This window comes from Lampris incognitus, chromosome 4 (genome assembly GCF_029633865.1).
Source record: "Lampris incognitus isolate fLamInc1 chromosome 4, fLamInc1.hap2, whole genome shotgun sequence".
Taxonomy (NCBI): domain Eukaryota; kingdom Metazoa; phylum Chordata; class Actinopteri; order Lampriformes; family Lampridae; genus Lampris; species Lampris incognitus.
In genome coordinates, this window is record NC_079214.1 from 55,097,679 (window position 1) to 55,111,092 (window position 13,414).

The following is a 13,414-nucleotide window of genomic DNA, read 5'->3' on the forward strand; positions in this document are numbered from 1 at the left end:
GAACCGCTGTAAAAAAAAAAAGGGCAGTCTTGTTAGCGTCTTGTCACAGCAGTGTGTGTCCATATATCATCGGCGGGTCTGTCACCTGACCCCCATGTGTCACAGCCCCCGGACAGTCCCCTCAACCCCGAGCCCCTGTCTAGTAACCTCTGGTGCTTTTACCCTTGTCTCCCCCGTCTCCCAATGAGTGTGAGGGAGTACTTTACAGCCTCTGAAAGGGGTCTAAAGACCGCTGAGGATTGAGATGAATTACAGCCGGGGGGAGCTCCTCTAACGAAGGGCATCCAAATTTACAGCTTTGCCAGCTTTCTTAACTTCATGGATGGAGATAAAGCAGGCCTTGGCTTTGACAGAGCCCCACTAAGAGCCTGGTGAGAGAGCGAGCGGGCGAGCGAGTGAGCGAGAGAGAGAGAGAAAGCTGTGGCTTAGCTTTTCAAAGAGAACCTAATGAGTGAAAATATATGAAGCAGAATGGCCCTTGTTATTCTCTCCCTCTGACAAGAAAAACGGCAGCCAAACGTCACATAATATTTATTGCAATCAACAGTCAACCAGAGGTTATGGACACAGCCTCGGCCCCGGCCGCGCCCGCCGCCTACACTTTTGAAACAGAAAGAGCCAAACCCTGCGTGATTTTTTTTTCTTTCTTTTCTTTATTTGATGCTCGGTGGATCAGTAGGTTTAAGCGCTTGTTAAATCAGCCAAGTTAAAAAAAAAGAAAAAAAAGAGGGGGGGGGAGAGAGAGAGAGAAAAAAAAGCCTTTCAATTTCTGTCTGAACCTGAATGAAAAGCCCTTTTGTAGTGCACTCCAGTGGGTTTGTAAAAACAAATGTGTGTTACATCAAGCAAATCACATCTCCCCCAGACAAAGATCAAACTAATATCGAGTAGGAAGAAGAAGAAGAAGAAAAAAATGGAATAAAGAGGCAGCGAATGCTAATGAGAGGGGCCTTTCTACCTGCTAATCATAAGGAGCCTTATTGGGGGTGGGGGTGGAGGGGGGGTGGATAAATTAGCTCTGAAAGCCATCTTCACAAACATGTCCTCATTTTCCACCGTCGCAGGACGATGCGTGGTGTACGGGGCCCCGGCCTCAGCCGGGCTCCTATAAGCACTGTGAATTGTATATCAGCCTCTAAAGCTGGCACTTTAATCCTATTTGCATTCATATTACTATGGCTGGATCCTGGGAGCCTTTATCCTTAGATTTGCCCATTTGTATGCCCCCGCGAGTGCAGGAACTGTATGCACGATACCAGTGTCTGGATGTCTCTCCAATCTCTCGCCCCAATTTCACTCTCTCAGCCCCCGCCATTCACCGGGTGCAGTGGCACTGGGAGAACGGTACAAATAGGTAAACATGGAGACTATGGGGCAGGTAATGGACTCTCCAGCAGATATACAGATGCGCCCCACACACACACACACACACACACACACACACGAGAGAGAGAGAGAGAGAGAGAGAGAGAGAGAGAGAGAGAGAGAGAGAGAGAGAGAGAGAGAGAGAGAGAGAGAGAGAGACAGAGAGAGAGACAGAGAGAGAGAGGGGGGGGGGAAATTAAATACTCCAAGTGGCCCCCCAGTGGAGAGAGCCACAGGCTTAGCTCCATAGTGACTGATTTGTGAATCTCTTCCTCTTAAACAGCTCTGTGCCTCTGTGCATGTGTTGTGCTGGTGCAGAGGGAGAAGTGCTCTCACCCATTTGCACATTAATAAACCTCTGGAAACATATATTAAATGCTAGGAGAAAAGATAGTATTTACATGAGGATATCAGAGTGTTTGGGCCAGGGCCACACCACCGGCCTGCACACTCTCTGTTGCACACAGGGCACGATAATGACATCATCCAATTACACCTGCTGCTGATAGTGCCGGCCATGATGGAGGACACGCTATTAACCCCCACAAGGCTGTTGACACAACCCTCATACCTCGTATCAGGACTTATTTGGTGACTTGGGTGGCTATTAGGGGGAGAAAGGAGATGATTATTAGTGAGATGAAAACAAGAACAAAGATGCAATGTATCAGCATAATGTAATAGCAATCTTCAATAACATCTTTTGATTAATAATATGAGATTATCTGTAAAATATGATGCATCAAAACTAATAACCTACTACTACTACTGCTACTAATATTACTACTACTAATAATAATAATAATAATAACAATAATAATGATAATAATATGATCATCAGCATATATATATATATATATATGTGTGTGTGTATGTATGTATATATATGCCGATGCTGATATTATTCTCTCATGTGAGACACATTATTTGCGTTTATCAATTTTAATGCCGGGCTAAAAAGGCAACCTCACAGCACAATCTGCAAATATAATGTCCTGCCTTATCAATTCATAACACAGACCAGCTAAACTGTCAGAAAAATCTGAAGTCACACTTAACCGAGTCCAATACCTACTATTAAGATGGCTTGACATAACAGGACGGCTGCCAATAATTGTACATAAAGATATGGAAAAGCCATAGTCCGGCTATGAATATTTCATGAATTCCAACACAAAGAGCATGTTAAAAGGATCAAAGAGAGAAACGGGAGTGGAGTCTATGCGAACACCCAAACAATATGCAAGAATCCCGACAGTATAGGTCACATGCAAAGAGACCAGGGTCACACTGAAATTGTCCATCAGTCAGACAAGCAGAACTGATTTGGATGCTAAATAATGGTTTAGATATTCAAAAATTCCATATATATGCGAAAAGCTTCAGTGCACCCTGGATCTGGCCTATCAGAGGAGTGCTCTGCCACCACACTCCCTCATGCAGACCCACTCTCTGCCTCTGAGCCTCGGACTAACACACACACACACACACACACACACACATACATGCTCAGACACACACACACACACATGCTCAGAGGTCCAGACATCCAGACACACACACACATACACGCCGAAACAGTCACAGACAAATAGGCATAAAAAACACACAGGAACACATAAATAATCACAGTGTAGTTTGTGGATTAGTGGATGACGTACACGGATCCTCAAAACAGAAATACCTGGATATGAAAGCATAATAGAAAATATAATTTCAGACACTGAAGACAATTAAAATATCTGGGCTTACTTGTTTTAAGGTAAGTATGTTCAGAGTACTTCTTGGTCAGTGTGAACCATGATAATGTCGCATTAATGAGTTTTCATTCATTGAAGTTACCAACTGTTGCACAAAGTATACTTATTCTAACTGCTTCTCTATTATTTTCTTTAATAAAAACAATTTTCTTACATTTCTCTTCACAAGGAGTATTTGCAGGAATTCAGAATATGAGTATTAGTAGTATGTTCAATTTGTGCATGCCATCCTTGGTGTTCAGTGGCTAGTTTTGTTAGTTTATTTAGTATAGCACAGGTGGATGCTGGCATTTAGCTCAAATGTGTCTGGTTTATGCTAAGATAACTATAATTATTCTGATTTATATTATTATGGTACAATTAGCCTTGTCAGTGGTTGCCGTAGTTCACATTCAGTTTGTATAGCATGGATATATGTTGGCCTTTCTTGAACATTTGTCTCAGGTTGAGATGGGTGATGCACTTATGCCTTTATATATTGCATGCATACACATTCACACGTGCACTTCCCTCTTATCTGAATCTGGCTTTGTATTTAGGCAAGGTTAAACCCTTCTCCCCTCCTTTACCTGAACGAGGATAACTATCCTGACACACCCATCTGCAAATGCACAAGGATATTTACACATATTCCCCCATACACCCCTCTGCCTATTGATCACTCTCTCCTCTTCTAACGTACTTTTCTTTCTTTTTTTTCTTCCTTTTTCTTTGGCTATTCATGCAAACAGTGGGTGGATGTTGAGGAGATGTTGAGTCAGGCTGGCCATAGGTAGCATCAACACAGCTGTGTTGAGTCTGCTGAGAATGGGTTTAGACCGGGGGGGGGGGGTTCCCGTATGCTGAAATATACTCTAGAGACTGACTGAGGTTTCATGGGCCTAATTCAGCGAGACATTTGTGGGGGGAAAAAGTAGCTACTTGATAACTCTGATATCACGCTCGCAGTCACACACTCAGTGCTGTAACACTGATACAGGCCCCTGTGTGCGTATGGTCTCTGTGTGAGTATGGTCTATTTGTGAGTATGGTCTATTTGTGAGTATGGTCTGTGTGTGACTATGGTCTCTGTGAGAGTATGGCCCCTGTGTGAGTATGGTCTATTTGTGAGCATGGTCTGTGTGTGAGTATGGCCCCTGTGTGAATATGGCCCCTGTGTGAGTATGGTCTATGTCTGAGTATGGCCCCTGTGTGAGTATGGCCCCTGTGTGAGTATGGTCTCTGTGTGAGTATGGTCTATGTGTGAGTATGGCCCCTGTGTGAGTATGGTCTATTTGTGAGCATGGTCTCTGTGTGAGTATGGCCCCTGTGTGAGTATGGTCTATTTGTGAGCATGGTCTGTGTGTGAGTATGGCCCCTGTGTGAATATGGCCCCTGTGTGAGTATGGTCTATGTCTGAGTATGGCCCCTGTGTGAGTATGGCCCCTGTGTGAGTATGGTCTCTGTGTGAGTATGGTCTATGTGTGAGTATGGCCCCTGTGTGAGTATGGTCTATTTGTGAGCATGGTCTCTGTGTGAGTATGGCCCCTGTGTGAGTATGGTCTATTTGTGAGCATGGTCTGTGTGTGAGTATGGCCCCTGTGTGATTATGGCCCCTGTGTGAGTATGGTCTATTTGTGAGTATGGTCTATTTGTGAGTATGGTCTGTGTGTGAGTATGGTCTCTGTGTGAGTATGGCCCCTGTGTGAGTATGGTCTATTTGTGAGCATGGTCTGTGTGTGAGTATGGCCCCTGTGTGAATATGGCCCCTGTGTGAGTATGGTCTATGTCTGAGTATGGCCCCTGTGTGAGTATGGCCCCTGTGTGAGTATGGTCTCTGTGTGAGTATGGTCTATGTGTGAGTATGGCCCCTGTGTGAGTATGGTCTATTTGTGAGCATGGTCTCTGTGTGAGTATGGCCCCTGTGTGAGTATGGTCTATTTGTGAGCATGGTCTGTGTGTGAGTATGGCCCCTGTGTGATTATGGCCCCTGTGTGAGTATGGTCTATGTCTGAGTATGGCCCCTGTGTGAGTTCGGCCCCTGTGTGAGTATGGTCTCTGTGTGAGTATGGTCTATGTGTGAGTATGGCCCCTGTGTGAGTATGGTCTATTTGTGAGTATGGTCTATTTGTGAGTATGGTCTGTGTGTGAGTATGGCCCCTGTGTGAGTATGGCCCCTGTGTGAGTATGGTCTATTTGTGAGTATGGCCCCTGTGTGAGTATGGCCCCTGTGTGAGTATGGCCCCTGTGTGAGTATGGTCTATTTGTGAGTATGGCCCCTGTGTGAGTATGGTCTATTTGTGAGTATGGCCCCTGTGTGAGTATGGCCCATGTGTGAGTATGGCCCCTGTGTGAGTATGGTCTATTTGTGAGTATAGTCTATTTGTGAGTATGGTCTGTGTGTGAGTATGGTCTCTGTGTGAGTATGGCCCCTGTGTGAGTATGGTCTATTTGTGAGCATGGTCTCTGTGTGAGTATGGCCCCTGTGTGAGTATGGCCCCTGTGTGAGTATGGTCTCTGTGTGAGTATGGTCTATGTGTGAGTATGGCCCCTATGTGAGTATGGTCTGTGTGTGAGTATGGCCCCTGTGTGAGGATGGTCTATGTGTGAGTATGGTCTCTGTGTGAGTATGGCCCCTGTGTGAGTATGGTCTATTTGTGAGCATGGTCTCTGTGTGAGTATGGCCCCTGTGTGAGTATGGTCTATTTGTGAGCATGGTCTGTGTGTGAGTATGGCCCCTGTGTGATTATGGCCCCTGTGTGAGTATGGTCTATGTCTGAGTATGGCCCCTGTGTGAGTATGGCCCCTGTGTGAGTATGGTCTCTGTGTGAGTATGGTCTATGTGTGAGTATGGCCCCTGTGTGAGTATGGTCTATTTGTGAGTATGGTCTATTTGTGAGTATGGTCTGTGTGTGAGTATGGTCTCTGTGTGAGTATGGCCCCTGTGTGAGTATGGTCTATTTGTGAGCATGGTCTCTGTGTGAGTATGGCCCCTGTGTGAGTATGGCCCCTGTGTGAGTATGGTCTCTGTGTGAGTATGGTCTATGTGTGAGTATGGCCCCTATGTGAGTATGGTCTGTGTGTGAGTATGGTCTGTGTGTGAGTATGGTCTATGTGTGAGTATGGCCCCTGTGTGAGTATGGTCTATGTGTGAGTATGGTCTGTGTGTGAGTATGGACTCTGTGTGAGTATGGTGTGTGTGTGTGTGAGTATGACCCCTATGTGAGTATGGTCTTGCTTGGGGTTTGGCACGAGTAATTGTTGCAACATAATTTGTTCATTGGTGGCAGAAAAAGTGCACACAAAATGTAAGTAGCATGTACAGTTCATGAACGCAGGTTAACTTTCAGTGTGCATCTGTTCCTCCAGGAAAATTGTGAGCATCTCTACTCTGTATTCTGTAGTTTGTATCCTACATCTGTAGTCTCACAAAACCAAAAAGCCTCAACAACATATTATGACGAATATTTACAGCCTTCCACTTTTATCTCACATCTAAACTAATACAACATTTATTTCTTCATCAGCAAATTATGACTAATATTCAACTGTGTGCTTCTTCTTCCTCTTCAGATGGCACCGGATGAAATGCCCTCCCTGAGCAGCACGAGGTTGCATCAACAACTCTTAAATGTGCACACAGTCTAATAACACAGGTTGCCCCATGCCAAACATAACCTTTCAATGCAAATGTGAAACGATTTGAACGTATGTGAGACCAAGGGAGCAGAATTCATTCCTTTTACTACAGGCCGCCATCCCCTTAGCTCTAATAATACATCAGTTTTGTGTTTGCCTTTTGTAAAATGTGTATTTTTGATAACAGCATTTTGTCCAGCTGCATTAGTACAAGGTCAATACATCACTTCCTTCTTGCACAAACTAGCTAAGGTGTCGGTTCTGTCCAAAGGAGAGAAATGGAGCCTACATATTTAAACTTCTTTTCAATTAGATATCTTGGGCAGATTTTTCAAAGTTATGCTTAATACGAAGATCCTGTCTCTGTCAGGACTTACCTTAGCCTAGCAGCTTCCTCCCATATATGTATGTACATATATGTACATAGTATATGTATGTAAATATATGTACATAGCGATCATCCTGCCGACAGAGCATTCCTATAGCCTGGCCACATGTTGCTGTGACTCTAGAAGACACTTTTCTTAACTGGATAAACTCAGAAAGACTTCCACGAAGATCGGTCAATTATTTGCAGCACATGCCCTGAAGGGAACTAAGCACAAACACTATCTTGAATTTACCGAATGGCTAAATTTAGGAGGGTACTTCTTAAAGCAAAGGTTTTAAAACATCATCGGGAAAGAACTGAACATTTCAGAAAAGTGACAAGGACTTGCCTCCATAGTCCCCGGTGTAAACAACACCTATGCTGATGATACTCAAATATTTATTCGGTACATAGTATACTCACATGCCGGCAGAGCTCTTGTTACTCCGAGTTCCTGAAACCCGTATGCTCACACATACACACTTACACATAAGCACGCATGTCTTTTTTTTTTTACGCCCATCGCATAAACACACTCCTATACAGTCACGCACACATACTGCCTGCCACACCCTGCATGGGTAAGTACAACACAGATGGGGGGGGCACAGACAAAAAAGACCACAGCTGTTCTTGTGCCTATACGTGTGGCGGTTCGCATGTGTGAGAGAGCGATTTCTTGTAAAACAGCGGAAGATCAAGGAAAAACTGTTAGTGCGTTTTGCAGGCCCATGTTGTAAACTTGAGTCTCGCACACTAAATGTCCATGCGGCAGGATATCTGTCATCGTCTTTTACTCTGAGTCAAATGACAAGGACTTGAGAAAAGCAGGCATTGTTGCCAAAATATGTCCTTATCCTTTGTAGCCTGGGTACCTCAAAAGAAGATAATGAATGCAAAATTTATACAAGGCAGTTGTTCTTAAAAACACACAACACGGTGCCAGAATTATATTGTGATCATTCAAATCACCGTCTGTTCATTCAAGGGCCCGTCGTGTCGTGATTGTCACATGCCACTTGCCATTCAAATGTGTTTTTCGCGTCGCTCATCTCATTGAATGTCAAACATCTCTCAATGACGGTGCCAAATCCATCTGATGATTTTTTTCCACCCCACTCAAATGGAAATGGCGCATGTAACAAAACAGTGGTATTAACATAATAAAGGAATTCGACTTACAAAAACCTCAACATCTGCTGGGTTTGAGAGAGTAATGGATAACATTTCTTTGAATCCAATTGATGGATCTGATGGCGCTCAGACAGTCATTCACATCATAATGTCTCAGGAGAGGCCAATAATAGGAACAACATGGGATTAATCTCAGCACTCCTGACTCAGACGAGACAAAATATGCAAAGGCCCGTAGATCTAAACCCGCGTCTGTGTAAACATATTTGTTCAAGGCTGAGAACCCTTCCCCTGTTTTTTAAGGGCTTGAAGTACTGGATTCGGTGGGGAGGAAATGGAAGGTCTAAGGAAACCAGTGGTGCCGAACAATACCGTCCCTAATGCCACGTGCTAAATATGCCCGAACACATCAAAACATGGTGGCTATGGAGCGAGGGGGGACAGGGCTACAGTGCTGCAACACACTACAGTCTTCAACAAAATGACCCCAAGCAAGCAGAGTGGCACTGGCCTTTTGAACTGGAGACACCCATGCATACATACGGGAAAACACACATACACACACACACACACACACACACACACACACACACACACACACACACACACACACACACACACACACACACATATGCATGTACACACATACACACGTGCACATGCACACACACAAAGGTGCATGTGTACATACACACAGGTGCATGTGCACACACAAGTGCATGTGCACACACAAACACACATAGGTGCATGTGCACACACACACACACACACACACACACACACACACACACACACACACACACACACACACACACACACACACACACAAACACGTGCACACATAGTGTTGATTTGTAAGCTAACAGCTCTGGCAGTGGTGGTGGTCCAACAAAGTATTATTTTGGCTAACATTGGCTTGCGTGGTGTTGTCGGGTGCATATTATGTGACAGTGAAAGTAGAGATGCTCTCTCATAACTACATCTACTGATTCACATACTGTTGCACAACACGCACATATATATTCCTCAACAAGGCATGCCTTTTCAAACCCGATGCACCTTTTTAGTATTTTGAATTTGCAAGTTTCAAGTTAAAGATATGTTTAAAGTATGACGTTGCATAAGAACTTTGAGGTTAAGATGTCATTCTTCAAATTAAATTTACATCAAATAATGGTTTAATGACCCAAAACCAGATCTTTGTTGCTGAATATCAGCATAAAAAAGCCTCCCAGGTGTTGTTTTTCAATGGATTTTCTATGACGGTGATAAAAAGGATGCAACTGTACGGTATATTTATCGAGAAATCTCTGGGGGACCTGTACAAAAGAATATGAAGAGCGTAAATATATTCTGATTTACTGTATGCAAAGAGGGCAAACGTAGGCGAGCGTTTCACTCGCCACCTTCAAGTACCTCATCAGTACAAGCATCATTCATTAATGTTGCAGTACCTTTCAAAGAGGTTGGTAGTATTTCCAGCCTTTCTCACAGTGAGCCCAAATTTCCTGGTTAGTGGTAGGAGGCGGTGTAAAAGTTATACGGAGGACATCAATGCTTAGCATAATAAGCTGGCGTCGGTAAGCATTCAGATGAATCTTTGTGTACCTTGCAGTAATTGTGCACAGCCACTCTTCAATTTGCATGAGGATTTGTCATCGTTATTATTCATATTTCATTCTGGTGATAAGGCAGCTCTTTTGTGACGCCGTAGCTCCTGCCAGTCTGATGACTTATGACAGACGGAGTGAGTCAAAGTGAATAACAGATGGTGTTAAAATGTTGGGGCGATCCATCTGGCCATAATGCATAGTGGGACTCAAATCTGATGGACACCGATGATTCCTCGCGATCTGACCTCCAAGACAAAGGTTTAATAATAAATACATGGCGTCTGAATTAAAAAGACACCTCGCTACATTTTTAATGTAAATGTATTTCTGCATTCCATTAAAGATTAATGATCACGAGGGCACACCTTAAACGTCTCTGACAAAGGAGACACAGGGCCGTGAACCGGGTGAGGCCGTGCTGGAGCTGGGAGAGGGGTTCGACCGGTGGGGTCGTCCAGGGGAGGGGGGGGACGCAGGGGCACGGCAGTCCTGTCTAAAAAAGGGCTATGTGTCCTCTCTGGTCCCACCTTTAAAGATGTCCAACCTGGACAAATTACCATGGAAATCTCTCGGGGATTGCGGTGTGATGGCCTGAGACTTGTAACCGCTCCAGGAGAGAGAGGTAGGCCGGCCGAGTGTTTGAGTGTGTGATTTATTCTCTATCAGGGATCCGCTGATGGGAGGAGGATTACTGATGGGGAACTAAACAGTGATCACAGCAAACAGGAGGCTGGAATGAGAGCCGGTCTGAACGGGTCTCGCGGTACGATCACATTAACCCGAAAGGCGCAGCTTAAATGGGGTCCGGGGGTTTAAACTGTGATATATAACTCCAAAACCAAGAGCTTATTCCTGCTATTGATGTCTGTCCCTCCATCAGGCTCTGAATTGATGCTGTGGGGATGATCATTTCCAGGCCTAAAATAGGCCCGCCTGGTAGAGACACTAGCCATTAAGTCTTAGCTGTCCACTCCGGGCCCGCGGAGTCCAAACACTTTATGCACCCGGGGGACTGCGTGTGCTCTGGTCTGCACGAGCAGAAGAGCTCGTGAACTGATGTGAGCTCGCAAAACAAGAAGAAGAAGAGAAACTCTGAATTGGTCTGACGTGCGAGTCAATCCCACACAAGACATCTTTTTTTGGTACATTTTAGTCTACTTCAGTATCATAGAATGATTTTAATTATAATCACGGATGACAAACATCTCTCTATCCGTGTGCACCCTTGCCGCAATAATTACCCTTGTCAGACTAGATGTGTAATTTCGCAACACAAAAAAACAAAACAAAAAACGTGACATTTACTTCGGGTGACAGATGCCGCGATGAAGACTTGGTAGAAAAAGCTCGGCGTGGCAGCATCAAGTTCATCTCTATTGTTTATCTAGAAGCTTCTTCTCCCCCCCCCTTTTTTTTTTTTTTTGCTCCAACAACAGAGGCGCGAGCGGCTCCTCTCTGTTCTCAGAACTCGTATCAGAAAAAAGTATCTCTCTCGCAGCGCGAGCCCTCCAGGGTTCTGATGTCACTTCCACTGCAACACTCGTCTGATGAGTGACATAAACTCCTCATGGGCGCGAAAGGGAGGGGGGGGAGAAGAAGAAAAAAAAACCAACATACACATATCCCTTTTGTTTTAGCCGACATTTCCAACTATACGCTAACTTGTTTTGTCAAAACAATTCCCGGAGAAATTAAACGACATGATACTCGAGTCAAACCCGGAGCCCAGATCTGCCACAACAAACCTAATCCGGCGGAGCAGACCGTGTGTGTGTTGTTGTGTCTTAGGAGTGTGTTTCCTTTGTAACGCGGGCTAAGGTTTCCGCGAGGTTTTAGGTGTGTAATCAGTCATCGGGAGGAGGAGGAGGAGGAGGAGGAGGAGGGATGGGGGAGATGAGGGAGAAGGGGGGGTCGTAATTGAACCCAAACAAGAGCTCTGATCGCTCTGATAACGGCCACGTGTTAACCCGTTTGAGAGACTTTCATCACGTAAACACAGCTCAGAGAGAATAAATGAGTTATTTGAACGACTTGAGAACACGACATAGGCGGCGCTCAGACGGAAGCGCCGATAATAACACCCGGCCTAAGAAGGGATTCTCACCCACCGAGCCGAATAACGAGAAAGAAAGGAAGAAGAAGAAAAAAATCACACACACACGGCACACACACACACACACACATCTCTCTCCGAGGCGTAAGAGCCCGCCAAAAATGAGGCAGACTCGGGTTGTGAAGGAGCGGAATTAGGTGAGAGCAGACGGTTAAAAAGTCCATATTTGTCATAGCGCTCCTTTCAGCCCTCGCCTTGTCATTAGAGACATCATTCAGGCAAAAGAACAAAAGTCTGCAAATATTTTGGGGAGGGAAAAGTAAAAAAAAAAAAGGGGGGGCGGGCTGTGTAGCGGGTTACAGAGTGAAACTGAGTGGGGTGGTGAGCCAAAAGAGCCCCGGTGGTGTGTGTGTGTGTGGGGGGGGGGGTACAGTTTGCAGTGCGCAGCAGCAGCAGCAGCAGCAGCCGAGATCTATGAATACAGATCAGGGGGAGATGTGAGGGAATTTTACAGCAGGTATTGTCTGTCACTCACCCCGTCTGGCTGTGTGATCACTGCCTCCTCGGCGACTGTTTCATCTTCAACTCTCTCTCCCACACTACACACACGCACGCACGCACGTTCACACACACACACACACGCATGTGCGCACACACGTGCACGTGCACGCACACATATTCGCACCTCCCCGAGCTCCAGCAGGGGAGACCTGGTGCTGGGGCGTGCCCTTGCCAAAAAGTGACAGGTGCTCCGATAGGAAATCCAAAAAAATCAAAGAGCCATTATTCCTATTATATGTTACGATACCCTGCTTATGTCAGGCTTTGTATAAACTACTGACATCCGGGTACGACTGAGGATATAGCGATAAGTACAATATAGGGTGTACGTTTAAACTCAGACATGAGATGACGTCTTAAAATTGCCCCCCCCCCTTTTTTTCTTTCTTTTCTGCAAAAAAAAGTGTCAGGGTTGTTGTTTTTGTATACACAACATTTAGAAGTAATGTTTATTTTCATGCTAAGGGTTTGTTTTTTTCCCCTCCTCTTCTTGTTCTCAATAGGCAGAGGTAGTTTGCCAGTTGTGTTAGTGCATAGCCCGCAGCCCTTTAACACACACTGTGAATTCTGCCTGCAGTGAACATAAACAGTTTTTTTACAGCAAAACACACACACACACACACACACACACACACACACACACACACACACACACACACACACACACACACACACACACACACACACACACACGTACACACGTCTTGTATGTCTACACAAAGTGAATCATTCACCCCCCCCCTCACCCATTTAATAGTATGATACTGCTGGGCCGAACCCTGCAGAATCTCTTTAACCCATCATGCACCGCCTGCTGGGGAGCCAACATTCGGGACAAGTGGGCGGCGGATTGGACCTTACGGCGAAATGCCGAACAAAGGGGGACAGACTTCCGGCAACGCGTTCCCAACACAAGCCAATCTGTCTGAACAAGTGTTTG